At 37.3% G+C, this 17,179-nt stretch overlaps 1 protein-coding gene across 1 annotated transcript in view; it reads right to left on the bottom strand.

Annotated features, from left to right (window-relative positions):
* POU6F2 (POU class 6 homeobox 2) overlaps positions 1 to 10,568 on the bottom strand; it is a 329,766-nt gene extending 319,198 nt beyond the window's left edge. Inside the window, exon 1 of the mRNA XM_050320054.1 lies at positions 10,435 to 10,568. The gene's annotated coding sequence lies outside the window, so the exon portion shown is untranslated. The remainder of the gene's footprint in view (positions 1 to 10,434) is intronic.
* Between the last annotated feature and the right edge of the window lie 6,611 nt (positions 10,569 to 17,179).

The following is a 17,179-nucleotide window of genomic DNA, read 5'->3' as shown; positions in this document are numbered from 1 at the left end:
CAAACATATTTGGTATCTCTCTCTTTATTGGAGAAATCAGGGGTATGGAATCCAAGGGAGGAGTCTTCTGTCTGAAGTCTCTGCCCCTCCAAATTGTCTCAAACCAAGACACTGACATTACTTCATCCCAGTTGGAGAACCGGGCATTTGTTATTGTTTTGTTATTATTTCATGCCATTGGTGATTGTCCAGTGCTCCAGTCTATCCTCTGCAAGGCCTCTGGTCCCCTAGAAGAGTCAGTAGCACCTCCCACTTCAGTATCATCACCAAACTTACTAACCATGCATTCAACTGCATCCTCCAGATTATTGATAAAAAGATTAAACAGAACTGTCTCTAGAATTGAGCCCTGAGGAACACCACTGGTAACTGGTCACCTGACAGATATTGCCCTGTTCACTGCAACTCTTTGAGCCCTGCCCTTCAGCCAGTTCTTCACTCAGGGCACTGCGTACCAGCTCATCCTGCAGCTGGACAACTCGTCCAGATGGATACTGTGGGACAGTATCAAAAATCTTAATAAAATCCAGAAAAACTACACCCACCACCTTCCCTTCATCCACGAGAGAGGTGACCTTATTGCCAAAGAATACTAAATCATTTAAACACGACTTTCCCTTTGTGAATCCACGTTGACTGTCCCTGATGATTTCACTTTTTTTTAAATGCCTTTTATGAGCAGACAACATGATCTTCTCTGAAAGTTTTTATAACAGGTCTGTAGCTTTTGGGTCTTCCTTCAAGCTCTTCTTGTAAACTACAATAGTGTTGGCTAGCTATCAGTCAGTGAGGACCTCCCCAGACTCCCAAGACCCTTTGTAGATGATTGAGAAGGGTCCACCTGTGACATCGGCTAGCTCCTTCACTACTCTGGGATTAATCCCATCAAGCCCAATGGACTTGACATTAGAAAACATTTTTTTACCAAGAGAGTGGTTAAACCCTGGAAATAGTCTTCCTAGAGAGGTCCCCCCGTGCCAGTCAGTGCTGAAGAGGTATTTGGACAATGCCCTTGATACCATGCTTTAATTTTTAGTCATCCCTGAATTGAGCAGGCAGCTGGACTAGAAAGTCATAGATCCATTCCAGCTGAACCGAACTAGTCTAGTCTAGTATAAGCACTCAGCTGTTACATCTGTCTCCTTATGAATTGCACTGTCCAGAAATGGAAAATCACTGATCCTGCAATTGGAACTCAGAAGAGCAGACAACCCAAGTGATATAAGAAATGGTTAATAAAAAAATAGGAGCTAGAGAGAGGATGAAAAGTGGGAACGATGTGGTAGCAACTGCAGAGAAACTGCAGAGACAGGTGCCAATTCTGGAAAAACATGTGGGAGGAGACTTGGGAAAAACATGTGGGAGGAGACTTGGGAGAGAGAGCAATAAAATTGTGTTTCCAGTGTAGAGATCTCCCATGGAGGCCTGACCCTGAACTGTCACAAATCCTAGAAGTGAGAGGTGAGTGAATGACAGGGGTCCTATGGAGGAGGGCCCTTAGGAGTCTTTGTCCCAAAGAAGCTATTCCCAGTTTCAAAATTCCAAAATAGTTGTCTAAAAGGACAACTATTTTTAATTGATTATGACATGCTCAAAGCACACTTAATGGGACGTGAATCATCAGGACAGCTGCTCTGGTGACACAAAACACAGAGAAACCATTTTGATCCTATTTCACACAATGTGTTCTCTGTCACTTACATGGCAGGATCACAGCTACTCAGGCTGCTTTCTTGGGATATCTTTGGGGTTTAATTACCCTGTCAATTAGAGTTAGAGGCATTAATGTGGCAGTGAAATGATAAAGATTGTTCATGGTTTCTATTCTCTACTTGTTTGTATTCATCAGTCTTGAAAGAAGAGGACTTTACACATTGTCTTGACATGGTTGCTAATAAGCCTATAATGAGAGATTCATCGCATCAAATAAATTAGGTGCCAGCAGCCATGAAGTGAACAAGCTGAGATAACGGCACAATGCAGTCCAGTAATAAAGAGGTGGAGAGTGTAGTCTCCTGGCTAGGGCAGAACACTGGTTTTTTTTTCAAGGATGGATGGATTTAGACAGTGAACAGGTAAAAGCATTTAAGAAGAGGGGCGTGATGACAAAAACCAGCCACGTCTGAAGAAAATGGAGCAGGATGAAAGTGCAGTGTATCAACATATGTTCTGTGAAGCTATAGAAAGCATTTAAAACTGAGTATTGAATGAATGGAAATAATCTTCAACAGAATCCTGAACTAGGGTAAATCAGAAAAGCATTCTTAAAGTATATGAAGCTATGTTGATTTACTTCTCCTGAGACTCCAGAGAAGCAGACTAAGTCCCATATTCACTTGCAAAGCATTTTGGATCAACATTTTTAGTTTCAAATGATCTGGATTAAGTTGGACAGAGTGTAAAAATGAGAACTACTATTAATATTGTATGCCACAGGCTATATCAGCATATCAAATGTAAATGGTTTTGTGCAGACTAGTCCTTGCTTAGTGCTTTCAGCATCTTTAGTGGAGCAAATGCCTATGGTGTCCCTGGATGCTTAAAACACATTAGTTTTCAAGGTAAAGTAAAGCATGCATAAAGTCCATACATTTCTAGATTATTTATTTGTGTGACTGATAGAAGTTACATCATGCTGTGATTTTAATGAGTTCTATCTTCACATGTTCTTACTCCTGGAAGACCTTTATGACCTTGCTCTGTAAACTTATTCCCTTAAGCTGCTTTATACAAAAAATAGAGCTATTTCTTAGAAATATGGTTCTAAGATCTCAATAGATGTATTTGGGTGGAGACAAAAAAGTATAAGCAGTTAATACTGCTAGCCACATCAATAACAAAATTGAAAGAATCCTAAAATTCATAGTAGTTGTCATTTTTATTTTCCTTTCAGTTTATAGACTATGATTTTTCAGATTGGGCAAAAAATATACTACTCTTATTTTCAACCAGTTTCTTGTGCCAATTTTAATGCACAGTGCTTCAGTACTTGACACGAAAACACTGAAAGGAGAATGATAAGAATTCACACCATAGAATTACCATTACACATAATCATTAGGTTTTATAAGAATATAAAATATATGTGATATAAGAATATCACACATTCATTCTCTTTCCAAACATTTAGAACTTAAACTACCTCTCAGTAGTCCCTTTAAGAATTGCAGTTTTTCCAATGGCCTTTAATACTACTTAATATCAGTACAAGTTTCCTCACAGATCAAGGGTAGCAGATCACTTTAAGAGCATAGATTCTCTGAACTAGCATTATGACCACTCTGTGTTTATTTCAGGAAGACCTTCCTGATTGTTGGAGATGCCATGGTAAAAGCATTATAAGCCTTTAAAGACTAGATTTTATACCCTTGCAGTTAAAATTTTACAAAATTATTTACTGAATTTCCTTGCAGATTGTTTCTTGGATGCCTTTTCCCCATTCTCTTTCCACTCCTCACAATAAAAATATCTAGCATTAACAGCTTCCCTAGGTTTTGGTTGAGTTCATTGGAGAGCTGAAAAGAGAGGCCACAAACTTCAGCCTCCAGGAATCTCTGTAGATGGATTAAAGACCTCTGCTCTCAGGCTTCATAGAGCCATCTCCTGGGCCATACTTCTGCATATTGATGCTGCCATCTCACTCATTTGCAGGGCTATTCCTTTAGCAGTACCACATGCTAAGAAGTCAGAGCCCTGCCCTTCAGCAGCACCTGCCCTCCCTCAGCTCCTCCCTCTTCGGCTCCTACGGCCCAAGCAACACGAAGCCTGATTGAGTAAAAATACAAAAAAGGAGGGATTTACTTTGGTGTCTTTCTGCTTCCTGCAGTGGATTGCAGCAAATGATGGTCAGTGTGTTTAGAATAACATCTGGGAAAATCCAGTCCCATCATTGAAAGCATTATACACTGCTCTTTTATTGATCGGCTTGGAAATTCCTATTCTCTGTTTGATGCATTGTAGAAGAAGTGAGAAGGACCTGGAAAGAATCTAGAAATCCAGAATCCATTAGGGTTCATCACTACCAGCCTCTGAGTCATCAGCATGCTAACCTTTGGGCTACTGCATTTCTCTGCATCTAGCCGCATCAAACTATCAGTGATCTGTGTCATTAGCCCGTTTCACGATAATCAATAAGAAAACATAGAGCCACTAAATTTTGTGGTGGGTAACAGGTTGATGGAGGTTGGGAGGCTGTGATGGGAGACCTTCATTTTCCCTCACAATCTCATGCCTCCAGCCAAGCTCACCTTGTCAGAGGATAAGAACTTCTCCATTTGAGACAGCACTTCATGAAGGTGATGCATGACAGGGTGACATTAAAGGCCCCATCTATTTAAGGGTGCAGATCCTTTTACCCAGTACAGTCACTCTTTCAACTACCTTCCCAAGGTATTCCACTTTGTGAAGGAAACTGTCTCTCTTTACCTTTATTTTTGTAACTTAAAACTACTTTTTTTCTGGAATTCACAAATCTTCTTTGCTATCACATACATAGCAATTCTGCTATGCTTCAAGTTGGGGTCTTTTTTTAACATATTGGAAAAGACACGGGTAGCAGCAAGAAGAAGAGGGTTGTGGTCCTCTCCTTTCATCTTGCTCAAATGGAAAAACCTTTCTGTGAGGATCATCCCTGCTCTTGAGAGGGGACAGAGATAGCATAGTCCACAACTCTGGTGGTCAGCACAGAAAGAGGCCTGGATGCCAAAGCAAGTGTACATCATATCTGTTTGATCTAGCCTATATTTCGAATCTAGATATTTCCCTGGCATCGGAATATCACTCCTATGTAATCTTCTGTCTGTTCACAAAGCCTCACCCACCCACCTGCATGTGCCATTATTTCTGTTTGACCCCAATCCAATAAGTACCTGTTGTTGAGACATCAAAAAAAACAACTGAATATGTTAGCATTTGATGCTACAGAAATAAAATTGAATATCTGAAACAGAATAAAGCCACAAGATAAATGTCTTCAGAGTCAGAAAAAAAAAAGAATGTTATGGCTTTAACCTGTTTACATGGAAGTATTTTCTCTAGTGGGATAATCAAGGTTTCAAAGATCTTGTCCTATATAATATCAAATCCTATTACTATTCAGCAAGAGAAAAGCTATTCCCTTAAAATCAAGGTACTCTTTAAGAGTTTCCAGCAGGAAAACTTGTATTTTGTGCACAAGCACACACAGAAGGCATCTCAAAGGGAAATGTTAGCCTCAAATTAATTTCTGTCAGATTTGATTGAAAAACTCACACATATCTGTCCATTGGACGTTTGTGACCTGACTCTGCCTGACTGGGATTTGGTAATCAAATAGAGACTCCTACAATAACATGTATCAGTTTTGCTGTAGTCAAGAACTATAGCTGTAAAATGTACATCATAGCAGCAAAATTAGAACAAGGACAATTTTTGTGTGCAGCTTCATTTGCTTATTAACTAAAAGGTGACAATAATTAGAAAAAAACACAAAATACAAATAAAAATAATTTTTAAATGTTATGCTAATATTATTGCACCATGCATGAAGCAGACTGTACACTTGAATGGATTTTTCCTTAATTTCTTGTTTGCTTTTAGTTGCTGGCCACTATTGCAGCTACTCTAAAAACAGGCAAGACCTCGAACCTTTCTCATGTGGCAAAATCTGAAAAACTATGCTTTAATCCTTCACTCAAATTTTCAAAGAACAGCTCAACTTTCTCTTATTTTCTCTCAGATTCTTACTTTTGGAACTTTAACATCTAAAAAAGAAATAGTAACAAAATGAGATAAATCCCTTGACAAAAGGTTCCCTTTTTCAACCACATCTAATAAAAATGAGGTACCTAAATGTAATGGTAGCTGACATTGCACTGTATCCAGCCAGACCCCTGGCAGTGGTGGAAGCCTCACGCAGAACTGCAGAAGCATAGTCCTTAGTACATAGACACAATAAACCCATACAGAATCTATGTCTGCTGTCAGTCATTGAAAACAAGGATCTCAAATTTTAACATCATTTTTATCAGGACTGTACACCATTTTGAACTTTGGCCTCATTATATCACTTATTTCATTATGAGACTCAACTTCTGAGACATAACTTCAGATCCAGATTGCTCATTATTTAAACAGTGGAAAAAAGGAAAGACATTCAACCAAATTAAACTGAGGCAGCTGTGAGAATTTGTTGGATCTACCTCCAGAAATTTTATTTAGTTTACAACATACCTCATTTAAACTTTCTTTAGAGGATCTTTAAATGAAAGAATTTTGGAAGGCAAGTAGGGAATAGGAAACTGAGGGGAGGGAGAAGAAAAAAAATAAATAGAAACTTTTGGCAGAATGGTATGTAAAAAACAAGAAAGCAAAGAAATAGGAGATAGACAACTAAACAACTGAAGGAATGGGAGATGGACAGGAAGAAAAGGGGCAACAGCAGGCAATATAATAAGAAAGATTGGAGGCTGAGAGAGAATGCCCAAGTTTCAGAGCTAATAGACGACTATCTCAAAAAGATTTCTTGATTTCTTTCTGAGCTTCTGTGTAGAGAGTAACGAGTCTACTAGGTCTTACATCTGTGTAGGTCCAGTTTGGACAAGAGGATCAGCAAGGAATGAAAAGACCTGGCTCTTGGAAACTTGATGGTAGATATTTGGGACAGAAATTGAGCTAATTTCCCTTGTATTTTTCCTCCAAATAATATTCCAAGCTTCTGAGGTTTGATGAGGAGAAAACAGTGACCCCAACTAGTATAACAGTAACATCACCTCCCGGCTATCTCTACCTTCATAACATAGATATCCATAAAAATGGCATGTTTAAACTCAGCAGAATGAACTGTTTCTTTCCCTTTTTTTTATATGAATATTTAAAGTCTATAAAAAGAGGGAAATGAGAGGAAGAACACCATCATAAGTTCACTTGTACACTGAATGAAAACAGAAAAAATTTGCAAGGACTGTGGCACCAGCACTGTAGCCAGACATTCAAGTCCTTAACTGCTTGGAGCTTGCTGAAAATTTTCAGTTTCTTCCCTGTTGCCTCAGTTCCTGTGTATTCCTTCAGGCATTTTGATTTCTGTAACATTTTCCATTGTATATTCCTCTTTTATCTTCTTTATCTACCAGCCAGATAACAGTGTATTTTTAACAGGCATCTCCATTAGGATATTGACTAAGTGGCTCCCAAGTCCTCTGTCACAAGTCACTGAGATGAGCAGTTATTGATGTTTTCTACTACCTTGGTAGCTGATGCTATTTCCAACTATTTTTGGAGGATGATGAAAAGAGGGAGTATAAAAATAACAGAATAGGGTCACTTCAGAATCTATCTGCAAGAAATTGCAGCCACTTTCCAGTCCCAAAAAAATACTGTGGTGCACAAATACAGTTTCCTGGTTAGCATATCTTTACAACTGATCACATTCTTTACAAGGGATTCAAGTTGCAATGCCTTTGGGATGACTGATTTTTGAGGAATTATGTGGGATACAACTGAGTACCAGTAAACATTAATGCTTTTGTGAAGTAAGGGACTCTTAGGGACCCGATTCCAGATGTATGAGCTAAAGCGGGAGTTAGGCCTGTCAAAACTGAGAAGCCAAGACCAAAACCATGCATAATGGTGACAACTTGAACAAAGAGTAGTGGGTCACTGTTCATTACAAGACAAGAGTTCAAAAGCAAGTGGTATGATCAAGTAACTAGTACAAACATTAAGTGCTACTTTAAAAAAGAGCATTAATTAAATTATGGAAGTTGCTACCACAGGATTTTATAGAAGCCATAGATATAAGAGAAAGAGTATGGAGCACAGTGGTGTGGTTGCAAAGCCTAAACAAGTTCTTCACTGTAGGAAGTTAGGGGGATCATTTTACATTTACCATTTTTTATTTTGCTTTGCTAAACAACAAGGAGCAACCACTGCTGAAAACACCTCTGATGCGAAGTATATTCTCCAGGAAGGCTGAATGGCCCACAGAAAAATTTAATTGTGAAGTCTTGCAATCACTGCTTTCCCTTCAAAATTCCAGTTCCCAGGATTCTTTATTGGATGGGAAATCTCAGATTTCATCTAAAAACTTAAACTTCTAATACTGGTATGTGAAGAGAAAACTTGAAAATACGACCTTACTGTTCTATATGGCCTGAAAAAATGAGATAAAATAATCATATGTACATTTCATTTCTTTAAGCCAATCTTATAGTCCCAGCTCATGATTTCAGAGCACTGTGGGGACTTGCAGTTTTGTTTGTGCTTCACACTTATCAGTACAGTAAATATATAGGCAGAATATCGTCAGAAAAAAATATAGGCATAATATCATCAGAAAAAAATATAAAACATATTTCTAGCAACTGATTACATAAAATATTGCATCACATCTTTCAGGTTTTCAAGTAAGTGCTGTCAAATTCACTGAGTGCTTGCAACTTCTATGAAAGTCTGCTCTAGGATACGTTCATGAAGAGCCTTATGCATAACCATCCTCTCTATTACTGTGTACCTTCAATACTAACACTCTTATAACAGGTCAAGAAACACATAGATATTCAGGGTTTGAATAGCAGCACAGAAGTGTTCATTTAGAACTTCTAATGGTCTGGTGGACTCACAGGCTGGCCGAGGGGCAGGGAAAGGAACTCATTCCTTGTTTCTGTAACAGCTTCTGTAACCTGTGTTGACAGTACTGCTAATATTAGTCATCTGAAAGATGGGCTGCTAATAACTTATTTTCAAACACTTTAGCTTTGTAAGTCTCCTGAAGCAGAAATTAACTTCTCTGGTTCAGAAAAATGCCAAAGGGGGTGAACTGTGCTTTTTGTTGTTTGTGTAATTTATTGCTTTGGAAGGCACAGAAGACAGCATTGGCATCTCTTTAGCAACGACAAGCTGTGGCTCACTCTCTAACTATTTTACAGGTCATTTAAAATAAAGTATCCCAACATTTGATATTGTAGTAAATAAAGGAGACTGCATGGATGATCTTGTCTAATGTTTCTGGTCCAGTACTGTCAGCAGTGAAGGGTTAAAGGAAATTGCAGCTATGCAGTCTGGTTACTGTCCAAGGCACCTGAACAGAAAAGTGGGATTTGTGATCACAGTCAGTGTTGAACCAGTTAAAAGTCTAATCATGTCAGTTGCTTGTCAAAGATTTTGCTAATACAAAAGCACAACAGAACAAGGACAGTAAAATAATACCTTTCTTAAGTTTATATTGCTACCTTGTCTACAGTATTTAAGCATTAGAAAAAAGTCAGATAAAGTAACAATTCAAAACCCAGAAGCAGTAAGGAAAGTAAAATTACAAAAGCCTTAGAGTGAAAACATGAGAACTTCTGGGTTTTTTAATTATTACCAGCATTAGTGAAATATATTGATTTTCAATTGCAAGATTTCAACTTTACTGAGTGTAGAATCTATTTGAATGCATTTGTTAGTTGTACATTTTTTTAGATTTAGGTGATTATTTTTCTCAATCTATAAGTGATAAGTTTCTATGCTTGTAAGATAAAGTAATTATTTTTATCAATGCAGAGGTAAATTGCAGAAGAAAAATTTAAATAACCTCTTTCTACAGGCAGAACAACTATCTCATCTAATTGCTTCTTATCTCTGTAGCAGCTTAACAGCAAGATTCAGATTTATTTTAGTTTTTTACACATTCTAGAATCTGGTTAGAAGATGCAGAAAACACTATTATCAGCACTGCTCTAGTTCTGCATTTAGTACTGAACATTCCAGTGGGAAAAAAGGATTATAGAATTGATGTCTGAAGTCAAATTGCAAGTGGTTAAAAAAGTTTCTATTGCTAGTTCAGAAAATGAATCACGATCTTTTCTGTCCTGTGAACAATATCCATGTTTTAAGTCTGAAGTGTCTTAGTTTTAGTGACTACCAAGGTTGCTTCCATAACATAATAGTGAATTTAATTTAATCGCTTTTCATTTAAGAATCAGAATTTTTACTTTTCTGTTTCTGCTCCTGTGCTTGTTTAGCATATACAAACTACAGTGTCATAATTGACATTCCTGCAATAAAGCTGTGTTTACAGATACAGAGGCTTAAGACCTTCCCTTGTTTCAAATATGACCTTAAATTCTCAGAGCAATGCAAGTCCAGAGATTGTAGCATCATAGAACAATTTAGGTTGCAAAAGACCTTCAAGATCATCGAGTCCAACTGTTAACCCCTCACTGCCAAGTCCACCACAAAGACATGTCTCTAAGTGCCAAAGCTCCATGGTTTTTAAATATCTCCAGGGATGGTGAGTAGTCTATTCCAATGCTTGAATCTTGTACCTGGCTTTAGGCTACTAAAGCATTTTCAGCATTTTTCACGGATTTTGAGTATATCACGATCTAGACAGATATAGCCTAAAGCTGAAGTCAGTAGAAATTCAACATCCCATAGTAGTTCAGATCAATGGGCCCAGATAGCCACCCAACTCACCAGTGTAATTTTTCACTCATATGTGGTCTCCTTACTCCTATGTTTCATGAAGCTTGCTGAGAAATTATCAGGCAAAGAATATGGATCTCCTGCTCATTTGAAAAGAAGATAAAGCATTTCTCTGGCTTACAGGAACAGTATGTCCCCACAGTTCTTCTGCTTCCTGAGCAGTGTGTTAAGGGCTTGTGTTCCAACAAAGCATACTTTATTCAATATATAATGCCATCATCTCACCTGCTGACAAAAGCAGCAGAGCTGGCTTGATGTAGGGCACGACAGATGGAGCACAGACTGCTGTCTACAGTTGCCAGGACCGTGCTCTGGTTTTGTTGAGACTGAACAGCAAAACAGAGTCCTCAGTTTAAAAATCTATCTATAAATTGCTGAGATCTATGGATAGACTTCTGTAGAAATGTGTCTAGATTAATGACGGTGTTATTTTAGTTCAATTGCCATTAGCCACCATCTGTTTTCATAATTCACCTGCATTGCCATGTTACTCTAGTGAGACTCTGTGCTAGTTAGTATTGCTGCAGAGCTGTTCCTTCTTTCTGATCTAAAATATGAAAAGACCAAAGCAATATGCACCAGAAAAGTTTTTAATATAAATTAACAAATGAGGTATACATTTAAAGTGTCTTTCTGTAGCACTTTTATACATGGAAACTTAAATTGCATTTTGCAATGGTGGAGTAAAAAATGCAATTCTAAAATTTAATTCTCAAACTCTACCTCATCCCATTGCATTGGAATTTTTTGAGTGGGAGAAGGGCAGAAGGGAGTGACACAAAGGTAGAAAATGAATTATAATTTAATTGTTTTCAGGGCTGTTTTACTTAAGTTAAAAATCTAATGAGGTAAAACATTAGTCAGAGTGAAACTTCAGAGGAATTATTTCTATTGACTTCAATGAACTTCAGATCAGACCCAAAGAAAAGACCCATCTTGCCAGTCTTACTTGACTAACAAGTAGGAAAAATAGTACCACAACATGATATAGAAATAGGACAGAGATTCCAGTCCTTGATCTGCAAACCACAAACCTTCCCAGACTTTTGCATCTGACCTTCTCTGTGCTCCAGGATAAACATCTGGTGTGTGTTACTCTGGAGCATAGTCCATCCTGCACTTATCAGACCTTACTTAGAAGTGGGTGGAGGGAAGAGGTCCAAAGTGTCAGAAGCTTGAGAAGGAGACAGACTTAGTGCTCCAGACAGCCAGGAGATGCAGGAGTTTGCTGCCTTCATCTCTGAGCAAGGCAGATAAACACTTTTGGAAGCCCTATTAAACTGTGGATTTGCCTACGTGTTCTGTGGATGTTAAAACCAGAACATAATTACTAAAAAATAATTGGCTATAGCACAAAGAGTTTCTTGGGCTAGTGAGCTCCCCCATCCCCTCTCCTGAACTGCCTTTGCATATACAGTTTTCTTCTGGGGAAAAAAAGGATATTGATATAGAGCTTTTTGGAATAGCTACTCCATAACATCTATTTCATAAAATATCTAAGTTTAGAAAAGACACAAGGATGTCTCCCTATGAGGCCCAACTCAGTGAGGTGGCAATGTCCCTTAAATGCTCAGCATGTTGGAAAGAGATTCTTCATATGCATCTGCACTACTCAGTCTCTGTTTAATGTACCACCAAGACACAGAAACAGCCTATAATTCCTGAGAAACTGAAACAACAGAATCTTCCAGCGGTCCTGTATTGACGCTTCAAAGGGAAAAGCTGCAGGTGGATGTTCACTCATTGCAGATTCTCATTCTCTAGCATGTGCCTGTATCAGTTATCCTATACACCTCTGTCATCTAGAGATTTCCTGCTATTGAACTAGACCTTGAAGACACTTTGTGCATTGTTTGCTTGGAAGAAAGGTCTTAGAAGAAAACATGCTAATCTCAGTAAGCTTGTTTCTTTGGTATTGGTGCATTGGCAGACATGATTTTGGGCTTTCAAATAAAACTTTGAAAGGATCATAAGGGTGTTTATGATGCATTCTTGTGACCAGTTTAATAGTAGAAATAGCAGTAAGAAGGATGCAGCAGAAAAACAGGAAAAAAGTAATCTTTATCTATTAATCATCATGACTATATGCCCACCTGCCTAACATAACCATGTGTGTTCAGCAGATTCAGTAAAAGTGGAAGGGTGTGTACCATATAATTAAAAACCAGGGCTTGCTAGGGTAGTGCTGCACAGTGCCCTCGGAGCCTTAACCTTCCTAATGTTAAGAGCCTTCCATTTCCATTTCCTGAACCATGTTTGTTACCAGATCAGAAACCTAATTTTTGAGCCATTAACCATGATGTTCGTAATATGTATAGTCTGAATTGCAGAGAAGCGAATCTGGCATGTGACATGAAAGGCATGATAAGAAGAATTCTAGAATTATTACTGGTTTTGTAAAGTTTAGAAGGATAAGGTTGACTAAGATAGCTGTTGATACCTATATGAAATGCTTTGTCATCCATTTACTAGCCTGGAAGAATGTGTTCTACTACAGATTTAATTATATATTTATAAAACAAGATCTGCCATTACCAGTTTTCCTTTGCTGAATCCCATGAAGTGTTCAACATACCATGAAGAATGATACTGTACATTTAGCTAATGAAGTTATTCTGCCTCTGACATTAACACTAGAGATACTTTCTTCCTCCCTGATGATTTATTCAAGCTCTAAAAAATTAAGTAACCTTAAGGATCTGTAGAGTGAAAAAGTAATCCACTGAGCATTTTGTTCTCTTTTGTTCTGATGCAACATTGGTTGAAATTGATGGGAATGTTTGTCCAACTTTTAACAGCATTGGATCATGTTCTTAAACATATGAAAAAGTGCCAAAATCTTAAATACAAATAATTCTGAAACAAGAATTTGAAGTGGAGAGGGTTAGCTTATAGTCTGAACAGCCTCAACTTGCACAAGAATTTAGATATAAAGTTGGAATGTCACATTCTTCACTGCTGTGTCAGCCACTTCCCCCTGTCAACTCAGATCTCACAAAAAAAGTATCCTTATATCATTTATGTGAATATTTTAAAGCAAGATTATTCACTTTGGGAAAGTCCCCAGATCAACAAAATAAATTTTTTAAAAAAATTAAACAGGAGAAAAATAACAGGTATATTAGAAAAAGGCATCTAGGATCAAGTCCAGTCTCATGATATATCATGCTACTATATCATGTATTCCCACTCATTTATTCATCTTCATTGTACCACAATCAGTTTTCTGGATTCATCTTGATTAGTAATTATAAGTGGGTTCAGTGCAGTTAAAGACATGACTCTTATTTTAAAGTGTTTATCAGTGAGAAGGGGACTGGTTTTCTATCTGCTTTTAGACGAGTGATACAGGCTCAATTACAATTGTGCACCCAAACTCATGTGGGATAGAGTGCACCTTGTAAGAGGATTGAGAGGCAAAGTTCACAGAGAACTTTGATAATGTGGGAGCAGGATGAGGGAACACTGAAATTTTACAAGCATACTGGAACTGAGCCCAGGCAACAGTTGTCCAAGTTTCTCCAGAGAAGATCAGTGACAGACATAGAAAAGAAAGTGATCATGATTTGCCATTTATTATAAAATCTTGCTTTCAGCTTGGTAATCAAGAGAGATTTTATTGTACACCTTTTCAATAGCATCAGCAGTTTCAAACACAGTGTTCATCATCCTGTTCTGGCCAAAGCTCAAGAAATAATAAAACATCTAAGGCTCTATTTTGATGTACAGTCTACATCTGGTTAGAAGGTATACATTCAGACCCATTGACTAGTATTAGATCTGGGCTCCAAAAGAAATAGCATTCAACTAATTCCAACAGTTCTCTAACAGTCAAAGTCCTGATGGAAGCAAAAATGAAGTTTTGGACTCCTGAGAATTTAACAATATGGTAGAAGAGAAAAGGCTTCTAGAGAATGACTAGCTGGGATAAGGGTTTATATAAATCACTTTTTAAATTATTTGCATATTATCTATTCTAAAAATGGGGGGAAAAAAGGAAAATGGAAGACAAATTATTTTTACATCACACGAAGTTTAATAAAAATAAATTTAAAAACTTCCAGTAATCACCAGGTTTCTGAAGTGGTCAAGAAAGATACATAAATGTCCCTGTGATAGTAATACCATTTAACAGGTACCTGAGCTGAAGCATGAAGAAGCCAAGTGGCATATACAAGATGCAGGGAATATATGGCATAGCAAGAAGAAAATGTGCGTTTTCTGGATCTTTGGCTTTAACCAGAGTTTGGATATTTCTGCTTTGCCAACAACTAATTCTTTCCACTCCCAATTATATATATACACACACATACATCCTAAGAACGTGATACATCACAGAAAAATGTACTGAAGACAAGTAATGCCCTATCACAGCTAATAACCTTTGAAAGCTTTAATGTGAACAATAGAATGTGTCTGTTCTGCAGATTTTTCATTAAAGTACATAGACCAATCATGAAGAAAAAAAATTATATTTGAGGAAGCAATAACCCAGAGGTTGAAAAAATATTGATTAGAAAAAATGTTTTCTTCATAGAGATAATATCTCTCTTTTAGAAAAAAGAAGCTGCTTAGTCTCCAGGAAAAAAAAAATAAAACAAAGTGTGTTCTTACAGCACACATTTCATTTGTTGTGAGCTTTGTTGAATAATGATCAAAACTGCCATTCGTCCTACAACCTTCTCTCACCTTACCTATCACACTGAAAGATATAAAATTTTTTTGGAAAGTCTGTGCCATTTCATTTATTGCATTGAAAAACATTAAACACCAACTTTTAAATACTTCTGTCTTTTTTTCTTTTTAAATATAACTATCTGCCCTTTGGTGCTTAATACCTTCTTAGAAGATACAACCCAGTAAATTTAGTATGAATTCCCACAGACTGTATTTACTTCTAATGAGACATAGTATCTCCTGATCTTTTTCATCTACCTTCAGAAAAGAAAGATGAAAAAAAAAAAAGAGCTTGTTTCTGTCAGAGTTCGTTCTTTGGTGTCAGGAAAACATGCTGGGGTTTTTACTTCTCCGTCTTCTAAGTTTTCACCTTGATCTTGTAAAATATTACAAATAATCCAAATGCATATATTGCACTTGTTTTCTAAATTCAAACTGAATACTCAAAGATAATGATCATGATGAATTGAGAATATATTCTTCCGTCTTTGAGAAATGCATTGGGTGGTACATTTCCAAATTTTGGGAGACTAGAGGGTGACTTGCAGGTAAAGGCAAATGCAAATTAAGATAGCTGAATCAAGGGCTTTTTAAGGACTTCAAAGGGTTTTGGATTGAGCCTCAAGTTTTCAGGACTTTTCATCACTACATATCAAAATACTTCACAACAATCAGTACTTTTCATTATTTCTGTTTCATTGATGGGGAAAATGAGGTATAAACAGTGAAACAATTCTTTTCCTATCATTTGGTGACTCTGTGGCAGTCACTAAATGTCACTAGTCACTATAGTAGTAGTATTGTAGTAGTCACTATACATATATATATACATACATAAAATAGTCACTAGTGAGAGGACAGCAGTCAGCTTCCATGACTTTCCCTTTCTGCCATCTCAATAAAATTTTCTCACAGAGGGTGCCTTAGGAAATCATGGTTAAGCTTCTTACTCCCCTAATTTTGTTCCCTTTATGATTAAACTCTGAATTAATATGTTATGTATCACTTGACAGAGGAGATCTGTATACTGATCCTTCAGAACTAATGCTAGATGTATTAGTAAACCTCCAAAATCCCAATGTGTTGTGCCTGCCACCACCAACTCTCATCATGGCAGTTCACTTGCATCTTTTTCTATAATGCTTTGATCGTCCCTATCTCTTATTAATCTCAGCTACTTCAAGGGTTAGACAATTCAAATGAGACCCTGTGTTGATTTAGAAGTCTGGTTTTTTTCCAACAGAATTGTATCTTCTCAGCTATGTTCAAAAATGAGTAGTATGCTGTTGTCACCACCATAATATAAATTACTAATTTTAATAAGGAGAAGGATGCTTATAAAGTAAATAACAAGAATTTCAAGTGCCCCTGTCCTGTTTCTTCTAAATCATGTAACCTGGTTTAAATGGGACTGGATTGTCTGTATGGTATTAAATAGTTAAAGGGAAAGCCTGACATTGTCACAAGAGGAGCATTCTTAATATCTACTGCTTAACACATAACATGGGAAAAAACCTTGTGAGTGCCCACTGGATAAGCAACAGCAGTTAATTAATAAATATTATTCCCAAGTGACTCACAAACAATGAAGTAACCAAAACCAGCCATCTTAATTTATAGTCTGCTTTCAAGCAGGACAACAAAATCAGTATTTGCTTAATGAAAAAGGCTGTACTTGAGGCAGGCCATCAAAGGTGAAGGGCTGTCCTCTAGCAAAAACATAAGGCTGGGAATCTGGAGACAGATATTTTCTTTTTAAATTGATGAAGTTGCCTCACTTTCTTCACTTGCAAACTGGGAAGTTGCTCCTCATGCATTCTGCATGAAGAAAAACAGAGAACAGTTTTCAAGCACTATGGGTATTTCCTGTCTTTTCAGTGAATACTGTGGAGAAGTTTTGCCGGTGACCTGTCACTATCACTGCTGACAGCAATTCAGACACAGATAAAATTGAGGCTGCTTCTTAGCACTGTACTAAAAATCTACTTAAATGAAGTGGGAAGGTGAGGAATGGCATTCTGCTGCTGCTATGCACACTTAGCGTGCGATGGGTAGAGCC

Source organism: Myiozetetes cayanensis, unplaced genomic scaffold (assembly GCF_022539395.1).
Source record: "Myiozetetes cayanensis isolate MyiCay16 unplaced genomic scaffold, myiCay2020 scf1, whole genome shotgun sequence".
NCBI lineage: Eukaryota > Metazoa > Chordata > Aves > Passeriformes > Tyrannidae > Myiozetetes > Myiozetetes cayanensis.
This window is presented reverse-complemented; position numbering and strand designations above follow the sequence as displayed.